General features: G+C 42.4%; 1 protein-coding gene across 1 annotated transcript in view; it reads left to right on the top strand.

Moving 5' to 3' along the window:
• The window catches only part of LOC109296239 (cat eye syndrome critical region protein 2), a 170,755-nt gene that overhangs the window by 75,086 nt on the left and 68,160 nt on the right, over positions 1–27,509 (top strand). Inside the window, exon 2 of the mRNA XM_019515554.1 lies at positions 13,694–13,788. The gene's annotated coding sequence lies outside the window, so the exon portion shown is untranslated. The remainder of the gene's footprint in view (positions 1–13,693; positions 13,789–27,509) is intronic.

The raw sequence follows: 27,509 nt of genomic DNA on the forward strand, positions 1-27,509 counted from the left end.
CCCCCCCCCCCCCCAAGAATCTTATCTTTTCTAAACTGGCATTCAAAAAATTCTGGTTGGCTTATATTTTGTGTTTGGTGTGGGGGTTTTTTTTGCAGGGGGTGGAGGGGGCGTCCACTGCTTTATGGTACAGTCATACTGGTCATACCAACATTGGAAGTGCTGCTATAAGATGGGTCCAGCTACTTTTACCCCTGTCTCATCTGGAAGTTCTCTGATTTTAGGATTAGGGATAGTCTTCCATACTAAAAAAAAATAGCTTTTGACCACAGGATAAATAAGATCATGAAATATCTTGAGGTCAAAACACAACAGAGACAAGATGCACTTAGCATTACCATAAGGCAGACTAGGCAAGGTCAATCCCAGGGGGAGGGGATGAGCGAAGATAGCACTGACTTTGCCTGTTTTACCTTTTGGTCATACTTCTTTGCCTTGTTTTTGCTGAGGATTTTTTGTTTGTTTGCTTGCTTTGTTTGTGTTTTTGTTATGTTAGTTAAGGTGTTGGTAGCCTCAAGATAAAAAGTATGTTTTAACAGTGTAGCAGTGTCATAGACAACATGACAATAACATTGGTTGTATCCTGTTTACACTGGTATGTCTGCCCTTGCTACTGCATAGTTGGAAAAGCTTTGAGAAAATCTGCTTCGACAAGGCATGTGCAGTCTCTCCTACACTGGGAGATCTGTAAACTGCCAAGCTAGATTCTTCCTGCTTTACAAATGCTAAACTTGACACAAGGTTTAGGAATAGCTGTATTTGATATATGCAGGCAAATAAGGTGTCAACTGGTAAAGCGACTTACTCGATGTCCCATGTTCTGGAAAAATGAGAAATGTAGCTGGAGTTTCCAAAGGTTTTAGATTGCTCCCTTGGCCCCTTGGACTGTACTTGGTGAGGAATATAATATACATTGTGGCAAAATAAAAGTGGTTTTGAAGGCCCAAGCTCTGATGCAGAGCACACTCAGTCCTTGCTTTATCCTGCTTTTAAGGACTTTTGCCACAGGTTTAGAATTTCTTTTGCTAGGTTTGTCCTCTGTGTCATTTTTGAGAAATGGAGAAAATGGCACTTTTGAGGAAGGGTCCCTAGAGTCAACAACTTGGAAATAAATGAGAACAAGGGTCAGGTGATTTTTTTTGCTAGGTTTAGCTGATATTAACCATTCTATGTAACCCATTCCTCCCCTATTTTCCCCCATTCCCTCCTCCCATAATCCCCACCCCCCAAAAGGTTTTGTTGAATGTTATAATGCATAGCTAAGTTCTTATGTGCATCCTAATACAGAATAATTGGAAATATCCCTTGAAGTCAGATTTGTGATATGTCCATTTTGGTTAAGTAGGGTTCACCTGCATATGCAGCTGTTCTCTTTTGCAGGGGGAAAACTTGCATCTAGATTTGATTCTTTCTGTTACTTAAAATTCAGCATTAGTATATTGGATTGGTGTCAATTCATGTTTATTGATATCATTTTTACCTAAGGATCTCAAGTTCTTGCAGAGCTGGGAAAATACCTTCTTCAATCATAGATAGCAAAATTGAGAGACAGTCAAGTACTTACTCATGGGGGGGAAAATTGAGAACTGTCTTGGTCACCTGCTCTAGTGAACAACACTGACTTTAGAAGAATTTTTAATGTAGTCAAATTGTTTCCCTTTTTTCTGTGATTCAAGCATCTTAACTCCACCAAGCGACTAAAAATAATGGAGCAAACGATCAATACTTAGTTATAATACAGCAGTTATCATTAACATTGAGGATTTTCAATTAAGCAAGTAGGGTATTTAAAAAAAATAGATTCTTAAAGCAATCCTCAAATTTAGCAGTTACAAAAGCAACATTAACATTAAAACAGAGGAATATTTTTGCAAGTATTTGAAGAAAATATCCGATCTGTGCACTAGAAAGTAAAGGAGAGACTGATCTGGTAAATGCTTTGCAACCTTTTATGTAAAGCAACATTTGCCAGGCCTGGGATCAGCTTTGGGGTGTCTGCTTCCTCAACACTTTCAGAGGGAGTTCCACTTTACTTTTCCCTCAGTGGGCCACAGAGTAAACTAGCAGACCTCCTTCTGGAGTTGGAGTAGACATGCTAGTTCATTGTTGTGCCTGGGCAAGAGGGGTTGGTCTGGGTTGTTTGCACTGCTGTTTTGTCTTAACGTCAGATTTCTCAACATGTGGCACAAAAAAGCAGGGCTTTGAGATTTTACTCTTAATTTTTATATTGGTTTAAAATCCACAGCCCTGATTTTTGTCTTCAGACCAGTTTCTTGTTCTTTCTATTTTCCCAGCTGTGATTAGTGGAATGTGAATTCCTCTGAGGCTCCTGGTTCTTCTCTCAGCTGTTGCAGTGAGAGCAACCCCCTTGGTCACTAAGCAACCCTGCTGAGTCTTGTTTGGTTTTTTTACTAGCATCCTGTGCAAAATGATGGCTCAGTGGAGCAGGGCAGATCTATGTGTTCAGCAGGAAAGCTAAGGAAGTGTGGAATTCCAATTGGGACTGAGAGGCCAGCCTTGGAACTGCTAGCTAGATATGTGCAATCATTGAGGGGTGGATATATTGAGTTTCTACCAAGATTTAAAAGCTGGGTATATCTTTGCATGTGTCTAATGATATTGAGCTGTTGGTTGGAGTTTGAAGGTCATGCTATGAGTATTTGAAAAGATAATTTCTCAGATTTATTTTAGTGGCTAGATTCTGCAGTATAGGCATCGTTAGACATACCTGAGAGGAATTTATAGTAAGGTTTTAGATTTGATCTATGATTTCAGTATCTGGCATTCTTAGTTCACCCTGCCCTGTGAGTTTATCCTCTAGTTACTAGTCTAGTATGTGCATCATAACTACTTAGCGGCATGCATGTTTATTTTGATATTTAATTGTAAATGCTTACTTCATTTTATCATCTTTTTATTAAACCCAAAGGTTTTATATTGACATGTGAATGCATTGGGCAGCTTGACTGCCAGAACCTCCAGCTTTGCCCCAGACGAGAAAAACAGAGTTGGGGTTTTTGGTACCTCGAATAGGGTGGCAGACGCTTCAGGATTGTCAGAGAAGCACATTAGCTGGATGTCCCTGCTGAATGATAAACAGTGAAATAGTTTATTTCTAAATGCTATGTTTAGGCTTTAGACCAAATGGGTAAAGAGGGCTCTGAGAGGTGTCAACTAGCTGTTGTTGCAGGCTGTGTACCTACTCAGGATAACAGTGTTACATCCGTTTCCTCTCTTTTTTTGTATTTTCAAGATTCTTTTTTTTTTTTTAAAGAAGATTGGATTTTTGGAATGTAATTTTGTGGCAAGTGGTGAGCACTCTACAGTCTGAGTTCATGGAATGCATATAGGGTCCCACAGGTAGGGTACTGATAGGGTAGTTCTGCAAGGTCTATAGTTCAGCCTTCTCTGTTTGCTTCAAATAGCTCCTTCTTTATTTTACACAGTGAGGAAGGTCTATTTTTTACTGATGTTTGGCAGTTTAAAACCCATCTCCTGGCTGTCTCTCAACCAATGGTTCATTGTAGGTTTTGGGGTCCAGGTGCAGTGGGCAGAGCAGCTATAGGGGAATTGGGAGAATGATGGTCTGGGGAGAGTAGAGTAAAGAGAAATGCAAGGCTTTACCCCTCATTTAATCTTTCTGAGTTTTCTTTTAGCATTTCAGCCTGCATTCCCCTTGGGTGGGGGAGGTATAGGGTGGCAGGGAATTCTCCCAACCAGAAAAGTTGGACCATTGTTCTGGGTGAAGACAGGCAAGAGAACTGAGATGTACAATAAAGCGGGGCTAATGAAAGCACTCTAATTCTTAAGAAAAATGTGTTTTAAACCTCCCCCCCCCCAAACACACAACCTATCCCCAATCAAACAGGCAACCTAGTGATCTGCCGTGTGTGGGTTATGTTCTGCACCCAGTAGTGTTGTGTAAAGTGCATTGTGTCTGAGTAGAGGCACTCCTCCCCACTGTACTATACTTTCATGGCTACTTAGGTGGTATTGGTGCATCACTCATTCCTAGGCAGGCTGGATGGCAAACAGGAAACTAGCTGATAATTTTACATTGAGATAACTAGAGAAATGAAAGCTGGCATTTTGTCTAAACAGGCAAACAATTACAGGGATGTCTCTTTAGTTTAGATAGTTAATATTGTTTCAAATTAGACTTGAAACTTTTGTAGCCATGTTAGCCAGCCACTCCCCTTCAGAGGCTGGCATTCACTCCTCTTTTCCTACCCTTATGGTGGGTGGATGTATGCCAGGGCTAGACCTAAAATGAAGAGCATCTGCATTCTGATCTCATCCTTTCTTGTTGCCTTTGGCTGCAGAGGAGGAGCTTTGAAATCGGATTATTACTTCGAGCCTCTTGGCTTTGGAGCTACAGCCTGTTCACCACGTTGCCAATAGGCTTAAAAGCTTAACGGAACTCCCACTAGGTACCCAGGAAGCCTCTTACTGTAGAAGATGGCGACATCAGAGGATCAGCTGTTCTGTATTTATCATGCAGCACTGTAGTCTGGATATATGGCCTCTGAACTGATGTGATGCTTCTGGGAATAGCATCAAGGACTGGTCTGTAGGTAGCAGGTAGGCATGCTGACGTTATTCCTAAGTATATTATTGTAGTCACCTAGGGCTCAATGTAAAACATAGCTGCTAAAAGCTTTGAGCTCATTTCAGCCTTTTGTCCAATAAACATGGGATTCTAAATCCAGCATGTGGGGGGAGACCGTCTTTATTAAGTGAAATCCAGCTGAATTTTATAGGTGGGTTTGCCATAAGTTTCAGGAACTTAAAAATCTCCCATGATTTATGTTAGCAGGATGTTAACCCCAAATGCTTCTAAAGTGTACTTGGTGTCATGCTGACCTCCACTCCTTTCCACTAGAGTCCTTGACCCCCTGTTATAGAGACCTTGTCTTCCCAATAAGAAGTCAAAGACTTTTTTGTTGGTGCTGCAGTCCAGTGATATGAATACAACAGATAACTTACTACTGGTGTTGCTAATGGGAAGAATTCCTTCTCTGTGACAAATGATACAAGATTCAAGGGAAAGCTATTCTGGATATTCAGGTAGCCATCTCTCCAGCACTCCAGTAGGAGAGATCTTCAACTACATTAGTCAAACATGTGGTTAGGGCCTTATCTTTCTGGCCCTTCTCCCATTCAAAGCATGCTCAGTGCCCATTTTACAACCTAATACTCTTCAGCCAGCACACTTGACATATGGATAGTGTAGATGATCTTCTCTGGGGGAGAGGGGATTATTTTGGAAGGAAGGAACTAGCTGTTAGAGAGAAAACAGCATGATTGCCAGATGCTTTTTTGTCTGATGATAAAATTGCCAAAGCACAGAGGTGATGTGGTGGCTAAAATGGACTTTTGAAGCCAGATTTTCCAGGTTGTCTTATCAACTGTAATGCTGATGAAAGTATGAAAAGACATTCTTTCTGTGCTAGCTTCCTTGTTTGTAAAATAGAGGCAGTGTGCCACCTTCTCTCACAGGTGGTATAAACTGTTATTAAACATTTGTTATACACTTGGATAATTTTGGGTGAAAGCCACTGCTAGGGAAAAGCACTGAAAATTTTCTTGTGGAAAAGTAATTATTAGCTTGTTATTTCAGTGCTTCAAACATATTGTGTTAGGAAGGACTATATTTGCATTGGGAAGGTAGTTATCCACACCTGATCTGAAGTCTTTTTTTTTTTTTTTGAAATACACTACGCAGTGCCAAATATATAAATTACAAAGACAGACCTTCTCCTAAATTTACCTGTGGAGTTGAAAGGACAAAGCAGAAGACCAAAGAAAGGAACATGTTGCTTGAGGCACTGGGGGCAACTGTGTTTAATGGCATTTAAGCAAATTTGTTTTGAATACTCTTTAGTCAGGCTGTGGGCTATTATTATTATTTATTTATCTGTATTACCATTGTACCTGGGAGTCCTAGTTGGGAAGCCAGGACTCCATTGTGTTGGGTGCTGCATAAATGCACAACAAAAGCCCCAAAGAGTTTACAGTCTAAGATGAGACACCTCAGATGCATACAGACAGATGGGGAAAGGAAAAATTGTGGCTGTATTGGTTAGCATGGTAGGCAGTGGTGTCCATATACTGACAATCCAGTTGTTAAAGAATTGTGTAGTTATCCTGCCAAAGGAAAGTTCTGGTCCTTCCTTAAACATCTATAACCCAAGTCTAGAAATCTTTAGTCTCAAAAGAAACATGTACTGGTCATCACCAGCACTGGAAAGTAGTGTTGAACTTTGGTTTTTCAAATCTAATTTTACTGAACTAAAAAAGAATTGGTTCATATGACCTATTTCAGAGGCAGAGGGACCTGGTGGGTGCAGGGGGAAAGGAAATACAAGGATTTCTCAAGGGACCTCTGTTGTACAGACCATACAAGATTTATTTTTTGTCACTGGGTGCTGGCATAGCCATCAGGTTTACCTGGTAATCCCAAAGTTACACTCCAGTTTCTCTCTGCTTTTCTGGTTAGACCCCTCTCTTTAATATACAAATATAATCTAATTCCTTTGTATTAGATCAGTAGTAATATCTGTCCCTGATTACCGTGTATCTGAAATAACTCCTCCTTACCCATCACCAAAAAAAAGTTGGGAAAGGAACAGCTATTATGAACTCTCAAAATACACTGTATTTAGGAGTGGATCAGAAGAGAATCAGGAAAAAAAGAGGAAAGGGTTTTTCTCTTGTACCTTCCCTTCCTATCAGGAATGGCTCCCCCTCCTCCCTTTAAGGTGCTTGTTTCCACCCTTTACCCCTGCACACACAAGCACTAGCCAGTAAACACAGGCTATCATTTGCAGGGCCACTGGACTATTGCTCATTGTTAAGCCTTTTTCTCTGTGCTTGTGAGATGGCTGCTGGAGAATGCAGGCTCCTTCAGAGTTAATGGTCCCTGGTGGATGAGGTGCCAAGAAGCTGTTTCCTTGAAGAGAACTGCCGATTAGGTTCCTGTTGCCAGGAGTAGGGGGGTGGGGGGAGGAGGAGGGAGGTTCAACACTTAACTCCGGCATTGTCTTTTTTTTGTCTTTGCTGTGGTGGCAGTTCAGATATAGCATGGGGAGGGGGGATGGGACGCTTTTTAGTTCAGGAAGCCATAAAGCACTTGAGTGTCTTATTGAAAATGAGTAATATACAGGTCCTGGCAGTGCAAGTGCCTACAGGACTTCAGGGAAACAAGGACATGGGAAGTTAGGGAAAGGGGTGTTTAACTGCAGCTGAGATGGGCAGGAGTGCTAAAAATGCAAACATATGAACAGTGTTGTCAAGCTGTTCATCGGGAAAATGAAGGCTCAAGGAGACAGAGAGTGAGTGCTGTTTGAGTGCAAGGGGCAGAGTGGAATCTCCTGTCAAATATTTGGATAACAGATGTCTCCAGCTCTCCACTACAACTAAGACAATCTGACCTGGAAAACCCATCAAGTTTTTGAACCTTCCAGATTTCTTTCCATGACTCTAACTCTTTACATACAGAGTTAATTCACTGTCCCTGGGTTTTGGTATTAAGGCAACGTTATCCTCATTCTGTCAGGATGCATCTTGCTGAGATTGCCAGATTACCCACTTTGGGTTCAGCAATCTGACTGAACATTTGAATAATTTAAAAAAAAAAAATTTAGCACCAAATTCCTTTCTGGCTGTGCTATAGACATGGGCCTTTAGGTGTCATTGCTTTTCTCCATATCTGAATAATGCATTAATGTTCACCTGTGGTTCACTATCCTCAACAGAATCTGTTGTTTCCTGTATTTCCTGATATTTCCACTACCTAAAATGGATTGAGTGTCTTCTAATTTTTAGCCTCTACTAGGACAGTCCCAGAAGTTCAGAGCAATTAAAGAGGAAGGAGGATGTCTAGTTCTTATGTCTGATGTTGTAGTCTTGTGCTGGTCACTACCAGAACACCAGGGTCCTGATAAGGCTGCTGCATCCCATAGCTTAGAGAACAGCTGATTAAATACTGGGAGGGGGTAGCTGGTATCATCCGACAGAAACATAAAGCACATGTGCCAGCCTTGGGTAAACCGTGTGGATTGTAAGTGTGATAGAAAACTAATCCCAGGTCTCCCTATCTTTGTCCATAAACTATATTCTTTGCTTTCATTTTCCATTGACATGAGTTTTGTCTCCTAATCAATTAATTTTCCAGAAAAGTTTGCACCACTTCTGCAGTGCATGGGCATACACACATTTCAGTTAGCATGTGTTCCAAAAATCAGTTGAATTAGATGTTTTCAGCAGGTGTAAGATCTTGTTTGGTTTAAACTCTCTTGCTGAGCTGATTTAGTCACTGTGTAGATGCAAATGTGCTGAAACAGTTCAATTAGTGCTCTTGCTTCTGTGTCATAGCACTCTTAATGGCTGTTGGAAAGCTCCCAGAATCTGCTGTGACAGAAACCATTGAGTTGATAGTTAAAGTATTGTGATGGATAACTTAAAACGACACACAAGTGGACAGAAGGCAAAAATAAAATGTAGGAATTATTAAACTGATTTGCTGTGGCTAGTGTGTATAATATGCCCGTTTGTGCTTACACGCATTCTAGCCATCCTGTTCAGTTGCTAGTGATTCAGTTCTATAGCACAGAGCATCTGAATGCGAAGATCATCTATGTTCTTATATGTGTACTGCTGGAGGTTTTTACCTGGCATCTGAAACAAAGCCAGCAGAGCTTTGTGACCATGACACCAAGGCCTATGTGGGCAGGTTGCTAGGGCAGGAGCTAGAGCACCACAAGTAATTTGCATTGTCAAAAATAAATGCATGTTACTCTATTTGGTGGTTCCTTTATCATCTATGTGACAGTCCATAACTGTCCTGAGGGCTTTGTTGCTTTGACACTGACACATTCATTTTGATTTTTTTTTTTGAGTTGGATTATATTTGATGAGATTGTCTTCAAGAAGATGGGTGGACAGCAAAAGCTGTCTTTTAGCTTTCTGCTGTTGACCTTTGTCATTACTGGAAAGGCCATTCAGTGTATGTGTATCCTGCAGAGGCCCTTCAGAGAGGGATGAGGTAGAAATTGTGAGCAGTAAAATGCAGCGGCAGGAGGGGTAGAAAAGTGGGTTTTATAAAAATGCATGCCAGTAGTCCCTTCACACAAACTTCAGTGCCTCCATTAGAGCATTGAAAGGGTTGATTATACCTACTGGGGTTTGCCAGTGAGGGGAAAAAGGGGGTAGTTACATGTCCCCTGAGCAGGGCAAAACATTAGCCCTCTAGACATCTCAGATTTCCTAAAGCTGAACTACAAGCCATTTTTCAGCTAGTGCTGAGGGATCTATTTCTGCCCCCTCTCCTCCCCCAGATAACCCTGCTTCAGGCCACTGCTTCTCCTTGGTGAGGATGGTTACCCTTGCTCTGTGTAATGCTTTTTTTTCCCAACAGCCATTGCATGACTCAGAGGGATTTAGTCATGGGGATGGGGGGAGGGAAAGACGTTAAACAGGCTTTTCCCTAATGAGCTGTGACGCCAGCTGGAGAGGGGGAGAATCCTGCTTTTCTACTGTCTGTTGCTGTCTCAAACTACAGAGGAGGAGGAGGAACTGGGTCCCCTTCTGTCTGCTGATTTGCTGCCTCTTCTGTTTCCTTTCTGTTGTGTCCCCAAAGCATTTTGGCAAGGTTCAGATTTCTGTGCTTACAGCTCAGTGCTCAAAGAGAAAAGGGAAAAACAAAAGGTTGCAGGGTAGGGGGTGGGATGGTGGTGATGGTGAGGCGGGGGAGTCACTTACTGCCCTATCCCAGGACTGAACTGTGGGTCAGAGCACTGAGGGGTAAAGTTAGCCAGAGCCCTGACTTTCTAGTCTGCTTCTAGAAGCAGTAGTTGCCGCATACCTTTCTTACCTCTTGCTTAAATGCTCAACTAGCTATTATGTATCTAGCTTTGCTTTCCATTGTTTGGGGTAAAGCTTACCAAACTGCTGCTTTTTCTAGGAATCTGGGTTAAACTGCTGGATGTACCGGTTTCTTGTCTGTTCTTTGTTTGCAAGCTGAGATGGTAAGAGTGGCAGATCCTCCAGTGTGTCCGACACCAAACCACTGAAGTTCATTGCCTTCAATGAGCACTCTGCACATTGGAGGATGTCAGGAGGAGCTCTTTTAGGTTACAAGCTGGGGGAATCTGCCTGGTTGGAGAATAATGTCATCAACTTAAACAGGCCAGCAAACGATTCTGTAGGCATTAAATTAAATACCGTGTTTCTCCCTAACTGCTCACAGTGGAACACCCAAATAGCTACAGAAAAAGAAGTAGACAGGGACCTTATGGGAAGGATTACAAACCAGTATCTTTTTTTTTTTTACCATCAGCTATCAAAGTGGGCATCTCAGTAGCTGTTTCTGTCACAAAAACAGTCAGACTGACCCTGCAACTAACCTCCTTTTTGCTGCTTCATACAACATGGTGCGGGGATTGGGGCTTGATCCCAGAAGTGAGAGGTGCTGAACTTCAAGAATAAATCAAACTGCTTTCTCTTTCCCTGTTTCCACTCCCTTTAGTGCTTTAGTGAATGATTAGTTTTGTTGGTTTGAAATCTCTCTCTCTCTCAAAAAAAAAAAAGGTGGCTGTTGCTGGCAGCCATGTGTTCACGATCATGGCAGCAACTGGAAGTTGCTGCTTCCGCTTTGCCCCAGGTGCCTGGCTGTGTCCCTGCGCTGCTGCGCGATGGTGTGTTCCAGCCATGGATTTTGGTAAAAACAGTTGATCAGCCTTTCTGTTGGTCTGTCATCCTGTATGTTTCTTCCTACAGTAGCACCTTTCCAGTGCCTATAGAATACATGTTAGATCGTTATTAGTGGCTTGTGAACGCTGAAAATGTAAAGGTCAGCAGGATTTTTACCCTTTATCCCTAGTACTTTTGAAAATAATCATAGCAAATACTGGAATTTCTTAGTCGGTTGTGGCCACTGTATAATGATTCTTAATTAAACAGCATGTTAAAAACACTCGCAGGGAAACCATTTGAATATTCCATGAGATAAAAGGTAGGCACATCATGGCAGAGACAAAGTTGAATGACTGCTTTAATGCCCAAAATTGGATATTACACTAGATTTGGTGGACCCACTAGTTTTAGGTGCAAGTGTTCTAAAATGGAAAAGGCACATTACTTTCCTTTCTTCCTGTGTCCTAACATTACATTGTCTACAAACTGTAGTTTGTCTGTAGGTTTTATTTGAAGAGGCGTAGCTATCCTGTCACATTGGCACTTTTACATGTGCTCCGGGGTTAGGAGGGTGGCATTTTAATAAAAGTGGCTCTGAGAGTCTCTCTCATTTAAAGTGCTACCATGTCTCATGTATCAGTATCCCCACGCTTAAAAATGGCAGTGGGGAGCACTTGAACTGAAGCTCATTTGAGCTTTAGTTCAAGTGCCCCTGCCTCTGTTTTCAAGAGTGGGGACACTGATGCACAAGATGCAGGAGGCTGCTGGAGCTCAGTAATTGCCACACTCCAACAAACTCAATCAATTGAGTCTGCTCCGACATGCTGGAATTCCAGGGCATTAGAGCAGCCTCCATGCTCATGTATAGGTAGGTGTCCATTGTGTTTTGCAAGTGTATTTTATTGAAAGTTAGAGGGTGATTTGCTAATGTCGTAGAACAGGGGTGTCAAAAATATGGCCAGTGGGTTGGGTCTGGCCCACAGAGCCTTGTCATTTATCTCCTGGTGCTGCTTCTCAGCCTTAGAGCCAGTCTAGTCTATGATGTGTGGTCAGTCATACATGCAGGGTCAGCCTGGGATCTCTGCTGCATACAATAATACCCACATGCAGCGCAATCCCAGAGTGGGCACTGCATCTACTGGATCTGGCATATGGAGTGGGGAGTGGTCCATGGGTCTGATTTAGTTTATGGGGCCAACCCTGCATCATTAATCCAGCCTGTGGGGCTAGAAAAGTTTGTTGCCTCTGCCCTAGAAGTAGAAAAAAATTATGTAGGATGTGGGCCATTTACCAGATAAGTTTCTTATACCTCCTGTTTGCTCTCAGCATCACCCCCTGTAGGTGGTGGTAGGCCTTACCATGATCCTCATTAATTTCGTTAATCCATGGTGCTGTCAAGCGCCTCAGGGAGCGCTGTTGGACTCTGTTCCTACACTACTTACTTGCCATCTGAATTTGGGCAAGTCACTTAACCTCTCTCTGCCTCAGTTTCCATGTTTTCAAAAAACTTACAGGAGTTATAGTGAGTTTCTGTTTTATGGCACACTTAGGCTACAAGCCTATATATAAATCAAAATGGTGTAGTAATGAAAAGATTCTATTAAAGACTTTGAATAAAATAGTACAAATAGCACTTAATCTGTAATCTATTATCAATAACTTTATTACTGTAATTGCAGGGGTCTAATCAAGGAGTACTTGGCACTTAAATGTTTCCTCTTTATTGATTATCCTCCTTTATTCTCTACCTATTAACCTAGCCATTAGTATAATGGCTTATGGGGTAACACTCAGCCAGAAATCTGCATACAGTATATTTACAAAGAAGCAAAAAAACCCCACATAACCATATGAGACTCTTCTTACGATCAATGTTAAATTACTTCTTACTGTACTGTTACCTCTTGTATTGTTACTTGTACTCACAGAAAGTAGATTGTTTGTTGTTATTTTGTTGGCAAACTTTTTTTGCAAAATAAGAGGTTAACTAAAATAAAAATGATTTTAGTTAATCTCTTTACATTTTGAGGCATAAATGCAAATCTTGAAATTTGAGAAGAATAAACATTCTCCCAGCATGTACAAGATTTTTATTAATTACTGCTTTTTATAGGTCATTTCCTATATTACAAATTCTAAGTGAGCTCCATTGTACTGAAATAAGCCATGCTGTTTCAAGGAAAAGGAGTTTGGGAGCACAGATCTCATGGTCTGACATCACCTATCTCTCCCACCCTCCTTCCCTCTCTTTTCCCTCTCTCTCTCTCTCTCTCTCTCTCTCTCCTCTCAGACGTCTTTTAAAAAACAAAACAAACAAACAAACAAAACAAAACAAAACAAAACAAAAAAACCCAAAAAACCAAAAAGCTGCGCATCCCTTCAAGGAAACAAATAGCATCTTCACTTCAAGCTTTTGCTTTCCTAGCTTTCATCCTGCTCTGACTGCTTACCTGAAAGTGCTATTTGGCTTGGGTGAGTAAATGAATTCGCCACTGTCAAGGAAGACTTTGGTGAATAGGAAAGTAGAAGCATCAGAATTAAACTGTTCAGTTTCTTCCCGTTAGTGTGTGGTGTGGTACAGGCCTTGGCTTTCGTATTATATTGCAGTGTCTCAGTCTCACTGGACCTGGTTTCTGTTCCTGCCTTTTGTTAGAAGGTTTATTCCTGTAGGTAGTAGCTGTTTTGTGAAACCATTTCAAGATCTGCCTTTTCAAAATCATCTTCCAGATGTGTTCTTGCAATGGGAGAGTAAGAGAAGCTGAGTATAATAAAAGCTGGGTACTGTTGAACAACTCTTACATAAAAAATTAAAAATCTGAGCTGCCCTTGCGTATTATTGGTGGGTGCTCTGGGAGAAGGGCTGGCTGAGCTTGTAAATGTGCTTCATCTGTTGCATTACATGGTGGCTAGGCCACTTGGGTTCCTGCTCCTGGTCTGGCAAAAGGGTATTTTTGAGGAATTTGTTTGATCTTTGCCCCCTCTCCCTTCTATTCATTAGGAACTGGAAGCTGCTCTTCACGGGGATGATGTGGAGTTTATCAGTGACCTGATCGCCTGCCTTCTTCAGGGTTGCTATCAACGCAGGGATATCACGTGAGTTATCCTGCTCTGTTTTAAACACTTTTGCAGGGAAAGCTAATTAACGCAGTCACAGGGATGCTTCACAGTTTCAGAATGGTGACATGCAAGTGATCTGCAGTCATCAGATCTCTTTTCCTTACTAAGCCTCCCATTTCTCTTCACTTCTAGTTCTGGCTCAGATCTTATTTTAAATATCAAAGAACCCCCTCTGGGGCAGTTAGAAAACAAACAAAAAAACCCAAACAACCAAAAACTTTTACCTAGGTCCCACATTCCTGTTTTGTTGTACAGTATAACCTCATAAATCCAGAATGATTGAAAATCCAGCACTTTTTAAAACTACACTCCATTGGGGAGTAGCAGCAGCCAGTCTTGGAGCAGCAGAGGGGGGAGCTTACACACAGCGGCTGCTGCCACCATCCACCACTCTGTGCTGTCACTCCACGTGTGGCTGCTGCTTAGGGACTGGCAGTCACTACCCCCCCCTCCCCCTCGCCCGGGACCAGCCACCACTCTGGTTTAAAAAATCTGGAATTCTTACATTTCTGGCAGGTGCTCAGTCCCAACCAAGTGTGCTGGATTCATAAGGCTATGCTGTATATTGGTTTACTTCACTATTTAATTATCAGGGTATTCCATTTAGTTTTTATTTATTTAAGGATGTCACTAAGTTTTTATAACATCACAAGTGTTTCAGTGACGTGAAACTATTTCATGTGTAGTGCAGCTTGCTGGAAGAATCCCAGTGTGCCTGGCACTGGAATGAAGACAGTAGTGCAGAGGTTGGCAACCTTGAACCGGCAGGCGGGATGTGACCTGTGAAGAGTTTTTAACTTGCCTGTCAAACATGTTTGCACGTGACTGTGCCATCTAGTGGTCACCTGTAGCCTGAGGAGGACTGAGCTGTATGTAGTCAGCCTGCTTAAATAGCCTCTAAAAATGGGCAGAAAAGACCCCTTTAAAATACCACTCTTTTGTAGAAAAGCCCCTTTCAGCAGTGTAACATTTTCCCATAGCCAAGGTTCTGAAACTCCAGTTACTTACCAAAGCAAAGATGACATTTTGGTTTTCTTCACTGGCTTCCTTTCACCTCTGTTTATATATCAGAGTATTTTTGGGGGATGATGGGATCTTGTTGGTGGCAGTTGCTTTGCTAAGAAGGGGCGCAAAATCTTTCTGTTCCTTCAGTCTCCCAAGCTGTGCTTCCATGAAGTTCAAGAAATAGAGCTGAACATAAATGTCAACATAGAGATGGATTTGATTTGAAGTGAATCTGTACAATCAATTACTCTCATGGGCTCCAAAACATCTGTTGGTATCATGTACTAGGTATAGCTGTATCACTTGCTGGACTGGCAATCAACATCGAATATGTGACCTAGTATAGATAGGGATTTTGCAGAAACCGCGGAATCGGGCATTCTATTCGAAATCTGCAAAAGCACAAAAAAGTACTGAAAATAAAATGAGGAGCTAGCATTCCTCATGGTAGCTGTGGTCCTTACAGCCTGCTGGTGCAAAGAGGAGCAGCCAAGATGGTGACCAGCCCCCCTACCCCTTGCTGCTGATTGATTGGGTAAGAGGACTGCCCTCCACACAGCTCCACCCCTCTGCCAATCATCAGCAAGGGGCCAGGCTACATGATGGACAGCCCTCTTGGCCAGTCAGCAGTGGGGGGTAGGGTCGCTCAACAAACAGCTTTCTCTGCCGGTCAGCAGTGAGGGATGGGGCCACCGGGGCCCCTTGGCCAGTCAGTGGTGAGGGGTGGGCTTGCTGCAGAAAGGCTGCAAAATCAGTCTGCTCACAAGTGGCCTATGCAAAGCCCTTTCACTTGCTGCAATTTCGATAAATCCTTGAGTATAGACCTTGAATCTGTAGGGCATTTTTACTTACTTAGCCACAATGACGTTTTCCATCCCCCAAACAAATTTGATGAAGAGAAGGTGATCATAAAACATATGAAATCATAAATACTGCTTGCATCAGAACAGTGACAGTGGAGTATAATTGTGTTTATGGATTTATGGTGTCAGGTGACTTCTGTCTCTTCAATTAGAGAAATTAGAAAGGAACAGTTTGGCCATCTTATCCATCCCCCATTGACCAATTATTATGTTCCCTTAAGTATATTTCTCTTTTTTTTTAAATCCAATTCTGTTTTCACTGGCATTTTTTGTAACTTGGGAGACCATATGACTGTCTAATACAGTGACTCTCAGCCAGGGTGCTGCAGCATCCTGGGGTACCTTGAGATCCTTTTCAGGCTGCTGCCAGGTACCAAGCAATGATACCACTGTTAGGTGTACAGATGGGACTTGTAAGATAAACCCAGGATTTCAAAGAAGAATCCAGATTGTGAAAAACCATTCTGACTGGTTGGGATCTTTCTGAGTTTTCTGCAACAGAAGAATTGCTCTACTATATTTTCTGTATTCAAAAAGCAAGTAAAAACTAAGAGTATTTTCTGAGGGGTGCCTCAAGTCTAAAAAGGTTGAGAACCACGTGTTCAATAGATACTGAATTTATAGGGATGTTTTCAAGAGATTTGAACATCCACAAAAGGGTTGGTTTTTAAACTGTTTTAGCCAAACAAGTAATTTGTGGCTATAGAAAACACCTAGATTAATAACAAGGTGAAAGAGATGATGAGCATATTTCTGTGTAGGCTAGGTGTGTGCCATTTATGTTTTCCATCTCTGTAGCCATTAGCTCCTAGATGATGCCTGACTGGCCCTGGTAGTACAAGTGAATTTGAAGAAGAATAAGTAGATTTAATGAATTGTCTTGGGGAGTTTGCATAACGTAAGAGGTGACATTGGAGAGAGCCTTTTTGGGTGCTTGTAGAAGAAAGACTAATAGATGGTGAAGACAGAAGTTTGGAGTGTAGACAGCAGTAAATTGATGTAATTGGTAGTCAAGGGCAGAAGTTTGAGTGTCAGAGGGTAAGAGTGGAGACTTAGTGAGGAGATGGAGTGGCTCAGCAGGTAAAATGATTAAGGTGAAAATTAAGGAAGATAACTTTTGTAGCAATGTTTTGAATGGGCTTTAGGGGGGCAATTTTGCAAGTGTTGGTGGAGATTAGGGTCTGGATGAAAGTGGTGCCATATTTGGGGAATGTTATGAAGGAAAAAGTGGCAAGAATCAGATAACCCCATATATGAAAAGTAAAGTAGACCTAAAATGAAGCAGGCCTAAGAAACCGACTTTGCCTGGTTGCTTCATGCTTACTTAGCAATGGAAATGAAACGACCAAACTCAACTTGTATTATTGAAGTCAGATACTTTTTCCTGTGCTTTCAATATACTCATTCCCTCCTCTGATTTTTGAGCAGCTTGGGCATTCTCTGGTGCTCAGTTTGTTCCCCAGTACTTGTAAGAAGGTGATTCTCCTGCAGTTGACTTTATTTTACAGTGGGTCTAAACTCCGTAGTTCCATGTTGCAAACAGACAGAAGACCCCTCTTGCATTTATGTCTGTAGTTCCTGCAAACTTCTGACCTGAACTTTCTATCAAATTGTATGCCAAGATGACTGTGGGTTGAATGCTAGCTGCTTACTCATGGGTGGATCAATTAACTGTCATGAGGGTAAAAGGAGAGTAATCAGCTGCTCCACCATGACTGTAAATGTGCATGCTCTTGCCCCACAGCAAATGAAAGCTAGCCTACCACAGCTTGGTCATCTTTCACTGAGCTTAATTGAACTGCAGTGGTTTAGTTTCCACCTACCCTGGGATAAGAGCATGCACCTGGGTAGTTACTTTGTAGCACTTGACATGCAGGAAATCCCAGCCTCTTTTAACCCTGAAGTATTTGGTTTGTCTTCCCATGCCTGTGTAAAGATAATGTTTTACCTACTGCTGGAAGCAAGGAACTTCTTGTTCTTTTCCATGTTCTCACACTGATACCACATGACCTGGGGAAGATACTTTAACCCTGTGTCTCTGTTTTCTTATCTATAAACTACTATTTACTTAACTTACAAAGTGTTGTGAGGATGAGTTAATTTTGTATATTCCCTTACTTTTGTGTCCAAAATATTATCTTTGTACGCATGTTTCCAGTATATTTGGGGGAGGCTATACTTCCCTGCTTGTCTGTTTTGACAGCCTGTAGAACTTGCAACAGAGCTGGAGTTGCCTGGTTTTAATTATATACCATATTGAGATGTAAAACTGTCAGGTACATTTGCTAATTATAATAGACTCTCGAGTAATTTTGAAAATGAAAGCCTAGTTTAGAGCCATTCCAGTACACAACTCAAGTGTACTTTTATTTAGCTTGTGTATTTGCCTTTGCGAGGAAGCAGTGCTGTTAATGTGCTGTACATCTTGGTTTGCACATTTGTCCTGTTTTGGTTACCTTTCATGAAAAATAGCTTGCTTTGTTTAAATATATACAACTATAGTCTTAAGAATAATTGTGCTTTTTGGATTCTCTTATACGTGGATAACAAGTCTTGACTTTGCTGTTGGTAACTTGGGAGTCTCTTGAGTCTTGGCTCACTATATATTTATTAGCTACCTAGATATCTGTGGGGTGACTGCCCTGTTCCCTCAGTAAGTAACTTATTACCACAGCATGTAGGAGCCAGAGTCACTGACCCAGGACCCCATTGAATTAGGTGCACTATACAAGCCTTGAACAAAAGAAAAGATGGTGGTTCCAATACTGTGAAAGCTAGCATAATAATAACTTTGTTGTTGATGTTCTCTTGTTAAGAAATTGGAATAGGTTTGGGTTTGTTTTTTAATGTCTTTCTTAATCATATCCAAAGTTTTGCCTTTTCTTTCTGAAGTTCTCTAGATACTTTAGACAGCTAATATTTCTCCACCTCTTCTTTCCCTTTTCGCTCTTCTGTGTACATCATACTAGCCTGTGCTTATAGTGCAGAGATGATTTGTCCCACCAATTTGATGTCTAGAAGTCACCTTGTATATTTACCATACATGTTGCTTTTGTGTATAGTTTGGGGGAGGAGCTGTAATTTTATTTTTTTAGTCACTTAATTCAAATATGCAGTTTAAGCAAAGAACTTAGGAAGCAGTATTAAAAAATTACCTTTTTTTTTTTTTAAATCACCATTGATAAGAATTGGGCAGCTGTGAAATCCCTGGGGGCTACCACTTTAATTCCAACAGGAAATGCAATTTGATGACTTGTGTCAAGACAGGAAGATCAGAGCTGCAGCTAAAGGCAAAGGCCACAGCAGGAGACTTCTGCAGCTGTTTTAAAGTAAGAAATGTTTGTGTTGCATTGATATACACATTAAATTAAAATAATCCAGAAAATCTCCTGCTGTTCCCTGTGCCTTTCTTTTGGACTCAGGTTTTCCTGTTTGTTACTGTGTATTTACATTTTTAAATGTTTTAACATGTTAAAGAAACACAACTGATTTGGTCCTATTTTGCATTGGAAATGATTTTGCATTTCATTACCAACCCTTCAAAGTGCCTTTTTTTCAATTTACCTTTTGTTATAAGACATGTCTTAATTCATATCAGAAGAACATACCAAAGCAGATTGAAAAAACAAAAGCACCATCTCTGTCATCTTCCTGCTTCTTTTATTGACATTTTTTAACCCAAACTATTGGAGCCACCTCTTGTGTTTATCTCACCTCTCTGAAACATTCCCCTGCTTTCTTCCCTTAGTCCAGAAGATTTCTCTAAATAGTACATCCCTGTTGACTCAATTTTCCCCCTCTCTTTAAAGTAATCATGGAGTCTGGGGCTCTTACTTGTTTGTTCTACCATGAACAGCTAAAGGATTATTCCACAACATTTTTCAGTGTCTCCTGTAATATTTGTGCTTTATCCTGGCACTAAGAACATAGCATCACGCCTAGTGCTTTTTAAACCTTGCTATTTGCTAAGATGCAATTCAGGATCACTTAATGCCACTTCTACTCCGATGGCTTTTCAGTGCTTGCCATTTAATCAATTGGTAGCTTGGTTCAGCTACCTTCTGGAAGGAGATGAAGGGCAAATCTGATCATCATCTGGCTTATCAAGGCTGGAATGTCTATTGTTAATGACAGCATTTTATGGCTCTGTGTTTCACTCCTTTTCCTTTTGTCACATTCTTCCATCTTCATTCTTTATCCTGAATGGAATGGGTCCCTCATGCATTACCTCCAAGATTATTCAGCTGTTTTGTGGGTGCCTTCAGCCTAGTGTACAACCTGTCAGTGGAACCCTTTTAAGAACTCTGGCAACTTTGATTAGACCTAGAGATGAGGTTGAAAGTAGGTTGGGTGAGCTGACAGGTTAGCTATAATTTAGCCTCTTTCAAATGCAGGTCTGTATTAAACCTTAAACTTCCTGATACCTCAATGAAAGGGGCATTAGATATGATGGAGACAGGAAACTTCAGTAACCCAGTGGCTTGATCAGGCTGGGACAGAGAACCTTTGGAAAAGACTTAATGACCAGCATTCACTGCCCCATCACCAATCTCTGCTGTATCATCTATTCTGATGCCTCAGCAACAAAGAACTTCACAAGCTTAAGAACATATTTGTGCATGCAAAATAGATGTTAACAGAACTAGCATTATTTACAATCTAACTTTGCAGGAGTGCTACCTCATGTAACTTAGGAAGACTTGGATGCTAAGCTATTTAGTATCAATATCGTGGAAGCCTAGATAGAGCAAGAGAGGTGGAGTGGCTATGTTCAGGTTAAATCAGATATCAATATTTTTGACAAACATCCTCATGTAAGGTACCTTACAGGATGCAAATATAACAGTAAGACAGGAGGTTGGGAAGAAAGGATTGAGATTACAGCTAAAAGAATGTGTAGTTCAAAAGTTTAATGAACATTCAAAAGTTGATGAACACAGCATGGTGGAATAAAATTTGAGTAAAAAGTGTAAATAAAGTTAGCTAAATAAATGTCTTTGAATCCCTTGTGGTAGAATGAAACTTAACAGAAGAACTCAAATGAGAAATAGCTGGTACCAAAATCAGGAGAGACAGGTGTGATGTGGAATAAAGCGAAGAGATTGTGGGAGACCTGAGCAAATTAATTGTGAAACTTGGCATCACTGGCAAGGCAGAGCAGGGTGCTATGCCAAGTGATTTGTGTACATGGGGTTAGGCAGGGAATTGGGGAGGTGAGGATGAGCTATTTAAATTTTGAAGCGATGCCAGAAGGAGAATTGATGAAGGGATTCAAGTAGTGTGATGGTGTAGTCTAGTTGCTAGGCTAGCGATGTGATCTACACAGCAGCTTTTTTTGTGAATGTGAAGAGTGATGGGAGTCAGGGGAGCTTAAGAGGAAGGGAGCAGTGATCAGTATGAGAGATGAGGTAGAGAGGGGAAAACAGTTTAGTAGTAGACATGTTAAGCTTCAACTGGTAACACGACATTGAAAAAAAATATAAGGTCCTTATGAGAACTAACCGAGTCAATGCCAAGATTGGCAGTCTAGTCCCCAAAACTTTATCCTGGGAGACCTGAGTGCCAAAGTGGACATTTGCTTCCAACACGCTACTTACTGCAGAACCTTTTCTTCAGCATGACTCTTCTTCCAGGTCTTCTTTAGACTGTTTATTTAGACAGATACTGAAGTTCATTTTGACATAGGGATGAATATTAGCATGTTTTAAAACACTGTGGTCCATCTACCAACAAATGTAAGAGCTTTTTCAACTTTTTTTCTGAATTTTCTCAGACACTTCTAGACTTAGTATCCTGAACAACACAGTGGAGGGAGCTGTCCAGCCGTAGGACCAGTGTGCTGGTTGTTTGGCATATCAGCATAGAAATCAAATAAACAAACACAAGTATTTGCTGTCCTCAGTCATCCATGCTTAGGTTATAAAATGTCCTCTCTTACCTTCCATTTTCCCCTCACCTTTCCCATGGTTAAATCAATGAACAAAGGCAGCTGAAACATTAAAGCAAATGGTACAAAACGTGCTCTGAATCCAGTTAGCTGTAGTACCAAGCCTTCTGGCAAGTATATAAAAGATTACTAAAGAACCTTTTTTCCATAGTGTGCCCAGAAATCATAGCCTATGAAAGCACCACATAGAATGAACTGGCTGCTTAATCTTGGCTGCCTGCACCCAACTTCAGATCAGGTGCTTCTTCCTGAGAGCAGCTTTTACTTTGTTTTTAAAAAAAAAAAAAAAAAAAAAGCAAAAGATTGTCTCACTAATACTGAAAAAAAAAAATTGGAAAAAAAATTTTTTTTCCAATTTTTTTTTTTCAGTATTAGTGAGACAATCTGTTGCTTTTTTTTTTTTTTTAAAAAAAAAAAAAAACAAATTGTCTCCCTAATAATGAAAAAAGAAAAAAGGAGAAAAAAAGTTTTTTTCCAATTTTTTTTTTTCAGTATTAGTGAGACAATCTGTTGCTTTTTTTTTTTTTTTAAAAAAAAAAAAAAAGCAAAAGATTGTCTCACTAATACTGAAGAAAATAAATTGGAGATAAACTGTTATCTTCCTTCCTTTGAGTGTCCATCTGTGACGGGGCCATATCGAGGCCGGTCACAATATCAGCCCGCCCACCTGTCTAGGGCAGTCCACCCACCTGACTCATCTGCCACACCTTTGATGTAACTGAATTGATGTTTCTAGGCAGGAGGCTGCCCATCTTAATGCTGTGATGCCAGGGGCATTATACATGGCTGCAACCTCCCCTTTAGTGTCCCATGCCTCTGAGATGGCATTGTTACATGGCTCCGGGCCCACACTGGGCCCCACTATATTCCCAGCTGACATTTGGATCCCAACCTGGATCCCTCCTACTCAGGCAGCCTAACCTCCGCCATCATTTGGGGATGCAAACTCCCTAGACCCGTTTCCCTCTCAGCAGTGGGCCCCTCTGGGACCCTGCAGGCAACTGGCTCTGGCCATCCCTTGTGGTGGGCACTTTTGCCCTTCAAACCTCTTGGTTCTGGCCCCAGCCTTGACCAATTGAGGGTTTTCTGTCTAGGTTCTTGAGCAGATAGCCCTCTCTCCCATACAGGTCCACCTTCTGGGGCCCCTCCACACACTGCCCTTACTCTGTGGGCCTTGGCCCTGTGCTTTTCTGTTGGGGTGTGCTCCCCTAGCCTTCCCCCATGGGGTCACCCACAGCCTCAGCCCCTGCTGCATTTTCTAGTGCCCCATACTCGCCTTTTACTAGGGAGGCACAGGTGTGGCATTTCCTGGAGACTGCCCTGCCACAGGCAGCCCCATTACACATCCAACCCTAGCAGGGTTTAGTTTTGGTTCATTCCCCAGGACTAGTCTTCAAACCTTCCTGCTCTCTCACAAAGCCCCTGTATGTACAGCTCCTCTCTGGGCTTGTCCTGAGCCCTCGTTTCAGCAGGCCACAGGCACTCAACCCCCTTCTCAAGACTCTGAACCCCACACTGGGTCCCCAGGAACCTCCTCCATCCCCATAGTTCCTACCCAAGCCTCCAGGTGTTCTGGGAGTAGCAGTACTCCAGCCAGGAGATGTTCACCCTTCAGCTCCCCCGTTGCAACTGCTGGCCTGGCTCCTCAGGACCTGCTCTTGTACTGATGCTGCTCAGTCCTGCTCCAATCAGGCAGCCTCCTGGCTGTCATGTGATTTTTTTTTTTTTTTTTAATTGGGTCTGCTCCCACCTGCAGGCTGCCTCACAGCCTGGTCAAGACCTTAAAGTGGCAGGCACCCAAAGGTGCACTGCCACACCATCTCATAGGTAGAAGCTGTGAAATCTAGGGAAGATCCAGACTGCCACATCAAGGGGGTGGGGGGCACTCTTTTGAGTGTCAAGGTAGCCTTTTCAACCTTTTGGGCACAAAGTTAAACACCTGAATATATCACCTGGTGCCTTCAAGATGCTAAGCACCCAAAGTTCTCTGATTTGAAAGTATAGATATGTATAATATTTAATATCTGATGCAAATAAAGTAGTCTTGATTTGTCCTAACATGAACAATAGCAAGGTAATTGCTCAGGAATCTGTCTTCAAATCAACTCCTTGTCCGACATTGATCCGAGTCTTTGTCCAATTCTCTCTCAAGTCTCCAGCTTCCATTTTCCCTGGACAAAATTTTTGAGGAAAGACAAACTTCTGACCTCTAGCAACAAGATCCTTCACAACCAGGCTCTATAGCACTGATCCTGCCTGGTGCTCATGGATGACTTCCCTGTGGCCATAAGCAGGGGACATGCTTGTATTTTATACTGCTAATCTCCACCCCAAAAATGTCACAATGTGCCACTGACTTATGTACTGCATATAGTAAGAAGGCAGCTGGCCTTGCTGCTTGCTTGCTTGCTTTTGGAAGGATTCCAGAATGACTAATTAGTAACTCCTCCTTTTTTGAGTCTTTTTATGTGGAGTCCAGCTAGCTCAATCCTGTCTGCCCTATCATAATGAAATCTCCTTAGTTCAGGCGGTTGGATTACGTGGGCTCCAGCTCCTAGCAATAGGTCTGCTTCTCAATAGAAGAAGCACTATCATCCAATATGACCCAGTTCTGGAAAGAAATAATCATGCAGGTAAAAAGCAGCCAGTGTAGATTGAAGCCTGGCAAACCAGGGGTGGTGATAAGCAGGGCAAGTGCTTTCAGGAACTGAGTAGGGCACTGGGGGTGTTTAACTTCTATGGCAGTGCCAGTGAAGTAGCCATGATGCTTCAGGATTTTTTTGGGTGATATATTTGGTTGCACCTGAAGAAGAATGCTTTGCATTTGAAAGCTTGGTTAACATTTCTCCCAACTATACAGTTGGTCCAATGAAAGAAAGGTAGCATCCAAAAAAAAATCCTTGCCTTTTGATTTCTATATCAGACTAGTGCAGAAGTTGGGAGTCAGTCAGTGGCATTAGATGCCTTTGCCAGTTAGGAGGTTATACTCATCTTGCCATGCTAATCTGCACTTCATCACCTTGTAATTTGGATAATTGCAAAATATTCTGTGTATGTAATCAAATGGAAGCTCCTAACTAGTAAAGACAACTAATAAACTTAAAAGAGTATGAATAAAAAATGTGACCCAAACACCATGCATTAGTGTTTCTTGTATCTTGCATAGATGTCAAACACGCAACCTGCAGAGCTTCTCTATCCAGCCCACAAGGCTAGAACCACTGGAAGTTAGGGGGTGTGGACCACTGCAAGTATGCATGGTCACTGGAAGCAAGCTTGAGTTGCTGCTGCTATCCCGGAACTTGCTAAGAGGCATTTTTCACTAGGACGGTGGTGGAACACTGGAACTGGTTACCTAGAGAGGTAGTGGAATCATCCTTGGAGGTTTTTAAGTCCTGGCTTGACAAAGTGCTGGCTGGAATTATCTAGTTGGGGATGGTCCTGCTTTGAACAGGGAGTTAGACTAGATCAGTGGTTTCCAACCTTTTTTATACTGTGGACCGGCAAACATATTTAAATTTACATATTTAAATTTAATTTTTGCATGGGGGGGGTTGCAAGGATTGGATTGGAGCACCACAGCTGTGGGCGCTGGGGGGACCCTGCAGGGGAGAGGACTGCACCGGTAGTGGCCCAGGGGGACCTAGCTAAGGCTGCCTGGGAAGAAGGGGCTCCACTGCTTTCCCTAGGAGCAACCAGTGGAGCTGCCTCCCCCATTGTCCACCCTAGGCATTTCCTTACTCTGATCCCCCCACTCCCACCTGTGAGTGGGGCTGGGGAGTCCTGCCTGGCACAGCACGGGCACTGGTACCTGCTGTGCAGGCAGCACCTTGCTGGGTGTGGCCATGGTGGCGAGAGTGGGATGGGGTGGGATGGGGTGCACAGAGCCGGTTGCCTCCCTCCTGGGGCTGCCCCGCCACCTAGCTTTAACCCCACACGACTGCTGATGGCCAAGCAGCCAGCCCTTTGGGGCGGGGTCCCAGGCTGCAGCCCTGTGATTGGGAACCTCTGGACTAGATGGCCTCCTGGGGTCCCTTCCAACCCTAATTTTCTATGATTCTATGACTTGCTTCCCTGGACCCACTGCTGCTGCCAGTCCCCTCAGTTCTGCCACCATGATGGGCACTGCAGCAGCCCTTGCACTCTGGGATGGATCTGGCCCATGAGGGCCATCACAAATTGGATCCAGCTTGGAGCCCCAGATTGTTTGATACCCCTGTTGTATGTGTATATCTGTGCTACAGGTTTGACCCTTCAAGTGATGGCACATTTATTCTGCTCTAGACAAGTGTATGTAGTGCATTGGAACTGGAGAGTTTTCAGTGGTAGTAGCCAGATAGCAGTGCATGGAACTGGCAGGTCCTTGTGCCTCTAACTACCAAGGAGAGAGCATAAGCAGAAGCTTTTTTGTTACCAAAGCTATGCTCCAGCACTTCTTTAGCCCTGGTCCTTGTGACAAAGTTTTGTCAATGGAGCTATGTTGGCCAGAGCTGCAAAAAGGTCACGCCCAATAGCTTACAGTAGCTCTGCTGAGAAAACCCTGTTGTGGACAGAACTATGCTGACAGACAACTTTTCTTGTTCAAGGGAACAAGCATACCTCTGGTGATAGGAGTACTGCTGGCAGAGCTGCATCTACACCAGTGAGCGGGTTCTCGGAGCACTGCTGCTATAATTAAAATGGCAGCAGCTGCTGTAATATGGACACAGCATTTCTTCTGTGACTGAGCTTGGAGTACTCTAGTATGCTTTGGCTCATGCCTTCCTTGCGGTCCCCCTCCCTCTCACCCCTCCCCCCCCTTTTTTTAAAATTGTAACTATCAGTCAGTTTAACTAGTCATTTAGGATAGTTGGATAATTGTAACAGTGTTGGGGGGGGGGGTTTCTTTATCCCTGAAGAAACTTCCTTTTATTATTCAAGGCTTTGAAGTGCAGAAGCTCTGGGCTTTAAACAATGCCTCTCCTATGGGATTGCTGTGCCTAGGAGTGACTCCCATACTCCCTGCCAAATACACCCTGATGAAGGACATATCAGAGAAGAATGCACCCATATCAGAGAAGAATGCACCCATTAGCAGTTCTTTTAAAAAGAACTCAGGAATCATGGAAGACACAGTTGAGGGGATAAATCCTAGAGTAGTCCATTCATGCTGACCTCCCCTAAGTGAGGAGTTTGAACTTCACTTCAGCTAGGAGTATTCCTCTGGCTTTGTTTGATGTTTCACCTGAGGCTAGAGAATCTCTTGCCTTTATTGGGAGAAAAGAAAGCACACACTTTCCCCAGGACTTCTTCCTAAGGCTCCAAAGACCTTAGTTGCTTCAGATCAGAACCTAGTTTTGAGACCTGAGACCTGCTACTTGAGCTCCAAGGACTCTTACCACTGTTGTACCTCAGATAAATTGTGTTATGACTCCACCAACACCAAAGAGAGGGAGATCCTTTATATAACTGCATTCTTCACAAGTACAATCCAGAAAGAGGCATGACCCACTGGTACTGCCATCTCCAAGATCTACTTTGTCAGCATCATTGAGAAGGCAAAGTTGATTTATAACTTATAGACTAACCAAAGTAGATATATACACACCATATTTACCTGAATCCAAAATTACTTTGAATTTAAGACACCCCCCCCTAATAATTAGATTTTATACATGGAAAATTACAAATATGCTTATAAATTCCTGTGTATAGAATCTAATTAGTGGAAGGTTGGCCCAAATTTGTCCCTACCATCACCGTGGCAGGTAAAGCAGCATGGAGGAAGGGAGAGGAGCCAGACCCTCACTCTTACCTCTTGCCCTGCCTGTCTCTACTCCTTCCAGCTGTGTATGCCTGCCCCCCACTGCCACTCCCCCCCCCCCCCCCCCCCTCCCCCCCAC

Source organism: Gavialis gangeticus, unplaced genomic scaffold, assembly GCF_001723915.1.
Source record: "Gavialis gangeticus isolate Ggan-Ray unplaced genomic scaffold, GavGan_comp1, whole genome shotgun sequence".
Taxonomy (NCBI): Eukaryota; Metazoa; Chordata; order Crocodylia; family Gavialidae; genus Gavialis; species Gavialis gangeticus.